Genomic DNA, 11,459 nt, shown 5'->3' with positions numbered 1-11,459 from the left:
TCTCAAGGACAATCAGAACCTCTTGTGCTAGGCAGAGCTGTAGCGGAGACAGTCTGGTGGGGAAGGCTGAAAGCCGGCCCAGCACCTGCAGGACATCGTGATGGCTGTGGTCAAGGTGGACCGATGGCGGCCAGCGGCCAGGGAGATAGGTGCGGCCTTGAAGGGCTTGTTAAGAATTTTTATCTTTTACCTTGAAACCTGAGGGTGATTTATCTCTGTTTCCATCTTGAAAAGTTAACTTTGTCTGCTGTGTGGAGGACATGGGACTATAGAGTGGCAGGATGGATATACAGAGACCAGACAGATTACTGCACGTGTCCTCATGAATGACGGTGGTGGTGACTTAGGCCAGAGGAGATATGATGGCCATGGAGAAATGAGGATGGATTCAAGTGATACTTAAAACCGTAGAACCAGTAGGACATTGTACTGGATTATACTAAGTTATTTGGATGGGTTTCTTTCCTTGAAGACATAAATCTCTGTCTTATTTATTTCTTGGTTCCTCATACCTAACTGCAGACGTTGCATTTTGTAGGAGATGATCATTAAATTTGAAGAATTGATTTGCATACGAGAGTAAAGGTTTGAGGAAATCCAAACCAAAAGGTGCATTTTGATGCAAAAAGAAGGGGCAGGTCCCACCCTGCTGAACAGTTCCTGAGGAAGGCAGATTGAGTTGGGTACCCCAGGGGTGCATGTCAGGGCCCGGCGTGGAGACACAAAAGGCAACTCTGTCTCTCCCATACCTCTACCTGATGGCACAGGCATGGAACCACTTTGCCGAAAAAATGGAATCATACGATCACTCTCCTAATGGATTAGGAAGTTAGATGGACCCCTATCAAGACATGTAGTTCCAACTACTGAAGGAAGAGAGATTTGAGGACTTATTTCAAATTAACATTTTGCCATAAAGAGCAGTTGCTGGACCACTTCAATTCCTATGGCAATTATTATTTTTAGATGTCAGAATCTGTGCCTGAAGGTAGAGAAAACAAACAAATGAACGGAGACTTCGCTGGTGGTCCAGTGGCTCACACTCAGTGCCCCCATGCAGAGGGCGCAGGGTTTGAGCCCTGCTCGGGGAGTTAGATCCCACACGCTACAACTCGGGGTGCTGCAGCTAAGACCCAGCACAGCCAAATAAATAAACAATCTTTTTAGTCTAAAAAAGAAGAAGAAGAAGCCACAATGGCCCAAGAGGTGGCTTTTTTGTTTGTTTTTGTTTTTATGAATTACTGCAGCTCAGAATACTCAGTGTGAACCACCAAACAGCAGTTATTGTGATCAACAGTGCTTGTGAAGACCGGAAGTATAAAACCATTTCACTCCAGCCATAAACAGAGTTAACTTCTGTCAGAGATGCTGAAGAAAGTTCTAGACTCAGAGGTCAATTCTTGCCTCTTTTGTTTCACTCCTGACGCAACTCCATGCCAGAAACAAAGGCCTCCTTGTCCTCTCTCGTCTCCCTCTTCACTCTAAGAAATGCTAGCATTCTCCCTAAACCTTTCTCACTGACCCCACACCATAATTACAGTCCAAACTGAAACTTTCCCAGTGTTCAATGGCTCTCACCTAAGGGACAGACTTAGAAATGGAAAAATATTTTCTTTGAAACACAGCAGTGCTGTCAACAGCTGTGATGGTTTGTAAGTGATTAGACTGTACAGGAACAGGGGTAGTTTAAGGGAATTGCAAAACAGCCCCTGGTCACGGGTAACCGGAGGGAAAGAGGGTGCCTGGGGGGAATTGCTCTGTCAGGGCTTCTTTTTCTTTTCCTTTTTTTTTTTTGTTGTTCCTGCCCTTAGTTGCTGTCTGAGTCTGAAAAGGTCATAGGCCTAATTATACCTGTGGACACCACATAATAGAACCATTAACATGGGGCCCAGTGACCCGCCAGAGAGCTCCGCCTGCCCCCTGCCTGAAAGTTCCCAAACCAGTCACATCAAAAAGCCCATGAAATGGGGATGACATTAAGGAAATACTAAGGGATTTTTTTAGATGTGATCATGATATTGTGGGTATGTTCAAGAAAGAGAAAGAGAGAGAGGTGAACACGGAAATATTAACATGAAAACTCAGAACGTCTGGGATCATCCACAAGATGACTGCGGGTAGGGGAGGGGTGGAGAATAAAGGAAGCATGTGGGCCTTGTATCGATCGATGCTGCCGCTGGGTGGTGGGACCGTGAGGGTCGGCACACAATGCTTGCCTTGTGTGTGTGTTGGGGATTTTCTGTGATAAAAAGGTTTTAAAATACTGCAGGCAGGTTCTTCTTTCTCAGAGACACTAAGCAAGCCAGTCTTTTGACACCCAGAAACCTCCACCTTGGCCAGGACGCCAATCTAAATGTGTTGGTTTTATTGCATGCTCTTTGCATTTCTAAAACATTACGTGTTGAACTCTTTGCCTCCAGAGACAAGCAAACCTACAATGAAGGTAAAGATCCTCCCTCTCTCACTGAGCCAAAATATGCATCACCTCAACATTTTTTGCCCACTTCTAATCATGGGTGCTCCACGCCTGCCAGATTTTAGCCAACCAGTTCATTTCAGAAAAGTTTTTTAAGTTCTACAACTGTTGCCATTAGGGACAAGGCCCTTGGGTAATGCACTCCTGAGAAGTGGTTAGAAAGTCTGCATTCAGAATAGCATCTCTTCAGAAGACATACCCACAACCTCACCAGTGAACGTCCCCTGCTGGGGGTTTTGGAATCCCTCAGGGCCTGGAGGTCTCCCTTAGACGGCTTCTCAGTCCCTCTGTCTGCCTTCACAGCAAGAAACTGAAACCACTCTTCTGGAGTTTCCCCCCACCCCCTGGTCTCTCCTTCCTTTGCAGAGAACTGTCCAAGTAGGGCACCTGTCCCGTGTTGACTCAGGTGTTCTCACCAAGCAAATCAAGCAAGGTCGACAATGATCAACGCAGCAACTCCCGAGTGCCCAGAACTGTCCAGTGTCCCAAAATAAAGAGGAAAGAGAGAAAAGAAGGGCGAGGTGGAGGGAGGCGGGGAGGGAGGGAAGCAGTGCGGGAGGACGGCAGGCGGGGAAGGAGATGAGGAAAGGAAAGGGAGAGAGAAAACTGAGGAAGGGCAAGGAGGGAGGAAAGTAAGAAAGAGGGAAAGCTAACTTCTTAATTAGCTATCTTCTGTGACTTTCAGACACTAATACAAAACTTCAAGAGGGAAAGAACTAAGCCTGACGTGCAGAATTTTGCCTTTACTTTTTCTCTTTTCATCGTCCAACACTTCGGTTTGAGAGGCTAGTTCTGCAGCTGCATCATCTGGGCCCAGATCATTTGATGCAGGCAGCATCCAACTTGATGATTCAATTGACTCAATGGGTGACTAGACAGTTTTAAAGGCCTTTGTGTCAGCACAGCTCATTTGTCTGTATCAGAGGCAAAGGCAGCTCTACAGATGCTTCAAATCACCCTCGAAGGCTCTCCCAAGTGGATTGGACACCATGATTTGTCAAAAAAAAAAAAAAAATAGAACACTACCTGGTAGACTTCTTCCCAAACAATGGTTCCAGATGTGAGCTTGAAAAATGTCCCTTGTGCTTGTTTCATTTTAAAGCATGTGGTTAAGACTTTGGCATGATTTATTTGTTGGTTGGACATGTGGTGGAGCAGAGGGAAGGGGGCAGAAATTACATGACGATTTAAAACGTAACAGATTTTGTTTGGCACTCCTTGGTGGGAACTTGAAATCAAATACAGTAGCAAAGTCATCCGTCAAGGGCAACTTGCTCTGATGTCCAAGAGAACCTCCTTAAAAACCTATAAGTCATCCGTGTAAGAAATAGGTGACACTTTCATTCCTTCCATTCTTCATGTCTCGGGGATATAAGATGCAAAGAATGAGATCTTGGATTGTAAATCATAGTGACTGGTTGTTAAATCTGAGACAAGGCCTATAGGTTAGTCTTTGCGTTCAACATTATTCGTTTCCATCTCTCTTCCCACCCCTGTCACCTCCTGGACGCCTCAGACCCAGTTGGCTTGTTATCCGCCTTCATTTATCTTGGTATGAATGACATAATGGGAAATTGTTAAGGCTTGAAGGAATTGTAAAGAAATGGTCAGCTGAAAGATTAAATGTGGTCCTACCCCCATTTTGAGGGACTTGTGATAAAACTTAATGATAAACGAGGGGAAGGGGGAGAAATTGAATTAAACCAGCAAGTTGTTTTCTCATCCTGAAACCATACAATCGACTCTAATCCAATTCTTTGTGACTGTGACTTCACATGAGCAGCTGCTTGGAAGATCTTTCATAATCTGATGACTCATCCGAGGATGTAAATGCCAGCTTATGTCCTCTCCTGCACCTAAAAGAAGTCACAATTGTAAAGGGTCTAGGTCATAGAAAGAAAATAAAGAAATTACTTTAGGGGACTTCCCTGGTCCAAAGGATAAAACTCCACACTTCCAAGGCAGGGGACCCAGGTTCCATCCCTGGTCATGGAACTAGATCCCACACGCCACAGCTAAGACCCAGCAAAGCCAAGTAAATAAATAAATACTTTAAAAAAAAAAAAGAAGAAGTTGCTTTAGAGGTGGGGGAAGGATGGACTGGGAGGTTGGGATTATCAGATGCAAAATATTACATATAGAATAGATGGACAACAAGGTCCTCCTGTATAGCACAGGGAACTATATTCAATATCCTGATACAAACCATAATGGAAAAGGATATAAAAATAATGTATGTATATGTTTAACGGAATCACTTTGCTGTATGGCAGAAATCAACACAACATTGTAAATCAACATACTTCATATTTTTTAAGTTAAAAAAAGTTGCTTTACTTTATGTAACACCAGCTTAAATGTGGCCTTGAGTCCCATTTACAGAAGTGTGTGTGCGTGTGTGTGTGTGTGCATGTGTGTGTGTGCGCGTGTGCACATGCACACATGCGCGAATGCACACATTAGGGAAATACAGGAGAGGAGTAACAAGTTGGATCACTCTGGCCATTTCCAATATCTGCACCTGGAACCTTTCTGTCATTCAGTCATTAAGTCACGACTGACTCTTTGTGACCCTAAGGATTGTAGCACGCCAGGCTTCCCTGTCCTTCACCATCTCCTGGAGTTTGCTCAAAATCATGTCCATTGAGTCAGTGATGCCATCCAACCATCTCATCCTCTGCCGCCCCCTTCTCCTCCTGCCCTCAATCTTTCCCAGCATCAGGGTCTTTTCCAATGAGTCAGCTCTTCGCGTCAGGGAGACCTTCTACCCGAGCTCAAAGCTTCCACACAGTTCTGGAGAGGATGCTCCTGGGGGCTGCCAATCCTGGATGTGGGAGGTCTCTGCTCTGCACAGTCCTGCATGCAGTAGAGCCCGGAACCCAGGAGGGGATGTGGCAGGGTGACGGAGCAATTATCTCCTTCCACAGTGTCAGAGTGCCCAGTGCTCCTACACCTCCCCAGGGACACAAGGAGGGTCAGGCTAACCCCATCTGAAAAGCTCTTTTTGCAGAAGGAAAAAAAAAATTATTTCAGTCGAGAAACTGACACATTGATTTACATTGGTTCTGGCAGGGAGCTGGCAGGAGAGGAAGTTTTTACAAATGGATAGTGGACGCCGTGGCCCTCGAAATGGCCCACAGCCATCAGTCATTGACAGCCTCCATGTCCCAGCGTGGCATCCTCCTGAGCAGAAGCCTTGCAGAAACCGTCTTTTCACATGTGATTATCTAGGTCCTCTGAGAACAGTAAGAGGGCAAAGGGGATCAAAACAGTGGGTGGAAAGAAATGGAAATAAATTAACACACACGCAATGAAAGCACAAGCTGGGAGGTGAATGTGGAGTCATTCTTCTAGTCCAGCCCATAGCATCAGAGTGGTCAACAGCCCCCACGAGAGCCCACCGCTGACACCCCATTCTTCTCTTCAAGACCAGGGAGAAGACTCAGGCTAGAGGGCTTCCTATGATACAGGTCAAGGAGAAAAGCCTGCTCATCTACAAGCCATTCTTCCTTCTCTCCTTATCCTGGACACCCTCCATGGCCTGTTTCCCAGGGTTACAGGAGATTGGCCTGCAATCTCAAATTCGGGCTTATTAATTTAGGGAAAAACATAATGGTCAAAAGGACTGGACTTCTCCTGTCCGTGCCCCACAGACACTGAGCTTGGGGTCTAGAGCCCGGGAGCCACAACTACTGAAGCCACAAGAGAAGCCACAGCAACGAAAAGCCCACACACCACACCTAGAGAGGAACCCCTGCTTGCCAAGACTAGGAAACAGCCTGAGCAGCAAAGAAGACCCAGCACAGCCAAAAGTAAGCAAAACATTATTTAAACGTCATGGGGATGTAATGTACAGCATGGTAACATAGTTAATAATATTATATTGTATTTTTAAACACTGCTAAGCGTAAACATTAGAAGCTGTCATCACAAGAATAAAAAGATTGGTAACTATGTATGGTGTTGAATGTTAATTAGACTAGACTTACGTGGTAATCATTTCAAAATGTATAAACAGTCAAATCATTGTGTTGTACACTTGAAACTAATATAATGTTATATGTCAATTATACCTCAATAAAAAAATTTTTTAATTGACCTCTGTGTAGGGTCTCCATGCCTCCCAGGAGCCAGGAGGCACAATCCTGCCTGCCATCACCTAGACTGCTTGAGTCCTGAGAAGGATATGGTACCTGCCGTGGTCCCACCCTTCCCGCATCCTCAGCCATCTCTGCCAAAGACGGGGAGAGCAAAACACTTTCTGTCCTTCTCCAAGACCTGGGTAGTTTTATTCGACAGAGCTTTGTTTCCAGAGAAACTATTCATTTGGGTATATCTGTAGATTGTTTGGCATCTTTTCTGTTAAGTATCCATATGCTCCTGGGATAAAATTATTTAGAGTACTGACGTATTCTTCAGGTGCAGATGAACACAAGTATAGTCCCAGAGGGGGCTCAGGAGGAAACGATTATGAAAAGAGAAACCAGAATCTATTTTATCACAAACAAAGTAAATAGTCATCACCATGCCAAACATGTAACTTATGAAACCTTTCCCTTGGTTTCATAAAATAAAATTCTTTATACCCATCTATCTAAAAATTCCACTTACAGATTTCACATATGTAAAGATACTCATTGTAGAATTCTTTTTAATAATTAAAAAATTTGAAGAAGTCTGAGTAAATGATAATAAACTATTATAGATCCACATTTTATAATACCCCCTGAAACTTTAAAAGAATTATATAAATCTTCATGGAGTGACTTGGAAAGATGCCTAAAATATACTAAGAAAAAAAAAACAAGTTACTTAACAAATATAACCCTGTTTGTGTTAAAATATGTACACACATATACCAAACAAAAACAAAATATATTTTTCTACAACATGTAAATGTTAATGAGTAGAGAAAAGGGGAAATGGGAGTCTGATTCATGGAGAGTTTTGATTTCCCTGTATTATTTGCGTATTTTACAACACAAATGTATTTTTGCATAAGGAACATATTTACGTATGAATTTTTAAAGGAAATATTAGGAAATATAATGAAATACTTTACCTCAGTTGGATGAAAAGAAGTGGTAGAGCAAAAATGTCGTTTACAGCAGGAGAATTCTCTTGGCATTTACCAGCCCTTTCAACAATGAAGAGACCATTTTGTTTGGCATAAAAGAAAAAACCTGTGGCGAAGATCCAAGAGAACAGGAGGATCATATATTTTAATAAAATTAGGTTTAACCATCTGGTTAGATTAAAGATAACCCATCACCTGTTGAGAGCCACAAATCATGTACTAAATTTGAATCTACCCACCATGCAGGCAAAGATTAATTTGCCAAGCCCAGCAGAGATCCAACCCCAATCACTGCTCTCCCACCAACAATATCTTTACTGAATCATTTTCCAGCTCTCTTCTGTTTATAAAATGGAAGCAGAGAGCATAAGTCACATCTCACACAGCAGGGTGGCCGACATGCAGTAGGGAAGACGAGCAATTCACATAAGGTTTTCATAAATTCTCAACTCTTCATTCAATATCCTGTTGTGGAATATAATAAAAGGATGATTGGAGCTGTAAACACAGAGCTAACTGTTGTTGGATTATAACGTTTATGTTAATCAGCCTTTTTTTCAGCTACTCAGCTGCAAAATTTCATCTACTTTCAAAGATAACTCTTCCTGATAAGTAAAATGTTGACGAGACATTCTGCATCAAGATCATACACAATTTGAAAGGCACTGATTCAATCCTTACCACCCTCTCCCCCCAAAAATAAAGAAAGCAGGGAGTGAAGAACCATCACTTCCATAGTGAGTAGCGTAATTTTGAAACTCATTCTCCCAGGATGCTGTCAAGAAAAGTTTGAATAAATTCTAGAGACACAATGGGCATAATTGCTTTCATTGTTTCCAAGGCATTTTAACAACTATTGTTGGTGATACAACAACACTATGGAATAGGCAAGCAGAAATAAGAGTTCCCACATCACAGACGCTGAAATCGTGATAGATTTGAGTCCAAGATCAGAGAGCTAGTTAGCAACAGTGCCAGGGTTAGAATCCAGGTGTGTTGACTCCCAAACAAGGTCTTGGAAAATTGCTTAAGTAAAATATCAATTTCCTAGTTGGCAAAGACTACTTAGTCTTTAAAAATGACAAGATGCGTCATTTAGTCAAGTCTTAGAGAAATGACCTTCAACTTAGGGCAGGCCTTGAGCTCCTCTTAAAGAGGAATAGAAATGGCCCCTGTCTGGGCCACACTCCTGCTGTTTTGCAGATCAGTCCTTTGCAGCTTCTAGTTGTTTTAAATGTTTACACCAAACACTTGTCACAGCCCACAACGTTTCCAACCAAATCATTTTAAGGTCAGGACGCACAAGATCAGAAACACATTGGAAGGTGGCTACCCCGTGCTTTCTGATCTTAAGACGCTTGCACTGCTCATGGGCTCCCCAACAAGGCTCAGGGTAAGCAGCAAGGGACCTTATCGATCAGTCCTTCAAACTTTTCCACCAAGACGACAGCCCACACACTTATTAGTAAAGCTCCCAGATCTTAGAAATGACAGTTTCCTGGCTTCGGAGATGACTGGAGTTATCTGGGGATGTCTCCCTTCACACTACTCAGCAGACTCTCTCCTTCCCTGGAGAAGGACTCGTGCACAGGACTTGGGGCTGTTTTTGCAGGATCAATGACCTGAATACATGGGAGTAAAACTCCCCTAGAGAATTAGATTCATGAGACTTGAAGCTTCCCAGGAATCTGAAAGAAATGGTATTTCAGTTTTCATGGCCCGCTAGAGCCGGTTGAAAGGTCAGAAATAAAAGGTTATTGACCCGGGGATTTTCTTGGGAGGAAAAGGGCACAGAGACTGTAGTGTCTGGGTCCCTTCAACTCAGGGACCATAAAGGACCTTGCGGAGGCCACTGATTCTGGAGCAAATCAAAGCAGGGAAATGACTGGAAAATCTACTCTGCACTTTACTGGACTTTTATTGAAGGGTGTTACTAGGGGATGCTGTGCTTCCAGAAAGAAAAAGTTATATAGGCTTGTCTTGAGTTTCATGCTCAAATTCTTATTCCTTTAATAATTTCTGCACTGGAGGAATTCCCTTTCGGTCTAGCAGTTAGAACTCTGTTCTCTCACAGCCAAGGGCCCAGATTCCATCCCTGGTCAGGAAACTAAAATCCCATAAGCTTTGCAGCTCCCCCCTAAAAAAGATACCTAATAACTTCTGCATTGGGACTTCCTGAGGTCCACACAGCTCAGTTCCTGGTCTCCAAATCAGTAAAGAATTGGGTCTCTGGGGACTTCTCTTGTTATCTCCTAAAAAGCACTCCCTTGCCTTGCAACCAGGAAACAGAGCAATCATAAAAGTCTCCTTAGCTTTGATCAGGACAAAACGCCAGTCATCTGAAACTGCATTTGACAGAGGCGATGTCCACCAGGAAGTGAACTAGTAAACCGGCTCGTGAAATTGGAGAAAAGGACAAAAGAAAAAGTTCACTGATCAAAAAGCCATCATAGCCACTAAGACTAAACGTCTCCAGACACGACACTGAACACCCTTTTGGAAAGATTAGCCTTGTGGAAAGTGCTGGTGTAGACTTCCTCAGCGTGTCCGAAACATTCTCCAGCTCAGAACAATCAAGAGGCCATGAAAATGCCACTTTCCCTCAGAACCGACAACAACCTGGAAAAGCCCTGTTCCTGGCCACTGATTACACACGGCCTGCGCCATTAACATGCAGCTTCACATGCTTCTTGGAGTCTGACACAGGTTGAGCTTGTTTTTCTGGTTCCCTGGGGCAAAAACAAAGCACTAGCAGTCATTTCACATTTTAAAATGCCCTTTTTTCTCCCAAACTTCTCCCCCGCCACCATCGCCATGCAATACCTGAGCTCATTATCAGGAGAGGAACACGAAACACACATGTCAGCAGTCGGTGCCTCCCAGGCAAACAATGAGCCGTTGGTCATGGACAGTTGGCCACCAATGACTGGACCGAGACCAGTGAACAAGTTTACACAGGCCTCTGAGCAGCCATTAAGTGGGGAGAACTAGGGGCTGAGTTAGGCTTGAATTAAATGACTTGCTAAGGCCTCTCAGGTCACCATCCATCTCCAGTCTTACAGTTCTCTGTGTCTTTTGATGGTTTCTGATCAGTGCGACATGTCCAAATTCCAGCTCTTCCCTTGGGTGCATTACAAAGTAGAAAGGGACAAAAAGTAAATACACTGTTTGCATAGCAGTATGTCCAGGATAACAGTCATTATCAGTCACCAACAGTAGGGCTGTCATTCCTACAACGGCACAGCTAGGAAACTTTAGGAGATAAAGCCCCAACGTCTATGTGTACAGCATTCCTTTCTTTCCTCGGAGTCTAAAAAGAACTGAGGTTTTGCTCCTCCAGCTCTGGGCTCTGTGCTTTTGGTGCAGAATGAGAGAAATTGTAAGAATAGAGACGCAGACGTAGAGAATGAACTTGTGGACACAGCAGGGGAAGGAGAGGGTGGGACAAATTGGGAATGCACATTGACAGATATACACCGCCATGTGTAAATGAGATAGCTAGTGGGAAGCCGCTGTATAGCACAGGAAACTCAGCTTGGTGCTCTGTGGTGACCTAGAGGGGCAGGATGGGGCTGGGGCGGGAGGGAGATGGAGAGAGGGGGGATATACATACACATATAGCTGATTCTGTTGATGGTTGGGGGGGGAGGGGGGCAGCTGTGTTCCCTCCTTGTTATTTGACCTGAGGCCAAACTACGGTGGAGTTAATGAAGATAATGTTGACCTCCTTCAAAAGGTCCCATGCACACACTGCAGCACTCAGGGCCCCTAGCCCTGCAGCAGGCCACCACTGACTCACGTCCGCCGGAGACTCCTGGACCCTGACGGGCAAGTCTGGGTCAGTCTCTTATGGGGTCACTGCTCCCTTCTCCTGGGTCCAGGTGCACAAGATTCTGTTTGTGCCCT

At 44.1% G+C, this 11,459-nt stretch overlaps 1 long non-coding RNA gene across 2 annotated transcripts; it reads right to left on the bottom strand.

Annotated features, from left to right (window-relative positions):
* Nucleotides 1–3,272: 3,272 nt before the first annotated feature.
* On the bottom strand, nt 3,273–10,436 carry LOC139177982 (uncharacterized). Of its 2 annotated transcripts, none has more exons than XR_011562399.1 (3): nt 10,377–10,436; nt 7,539–7,659; nt 3,273–4,332 (listed from the first exon to the last, which is right to left on the bottom strand). It is a non-coding gene; the product is annotated as an uncharacterized lncRNA (long non-coding RNA). The 2 variants fall into 2 exon arrangements; XR_011562398.1 differs by lacking the exon at nt 3,273–4,332 and adding an exon at nt 4,810–5,712.
* Nucleotides 10,437–11,459: the final 1,023 nt, after the last annotated feature.

The sequence above is a fragment of the Bos indicus genome, chromosome 20, assembly GCF_029378745.1.
Source record: "Bos indicus isolate NIAB-ARS_2022 breed Sahiwal x Tharparkar chromosome 20, NIAB-ARS_B.indTharparkar_mat_pri_1.0, whole genome shotgun sequence".
Taxonomy (NCBI): Eukaryota; Metazoa; Chordata; class Mammalia; order Artiodactyla; family Bovidae; genus Bos; species Bos indicus.
Note: the sequence above shows the minus strand (reverse complement) of the source record. Positions and strands in the feature narration are given on the sequence as shown.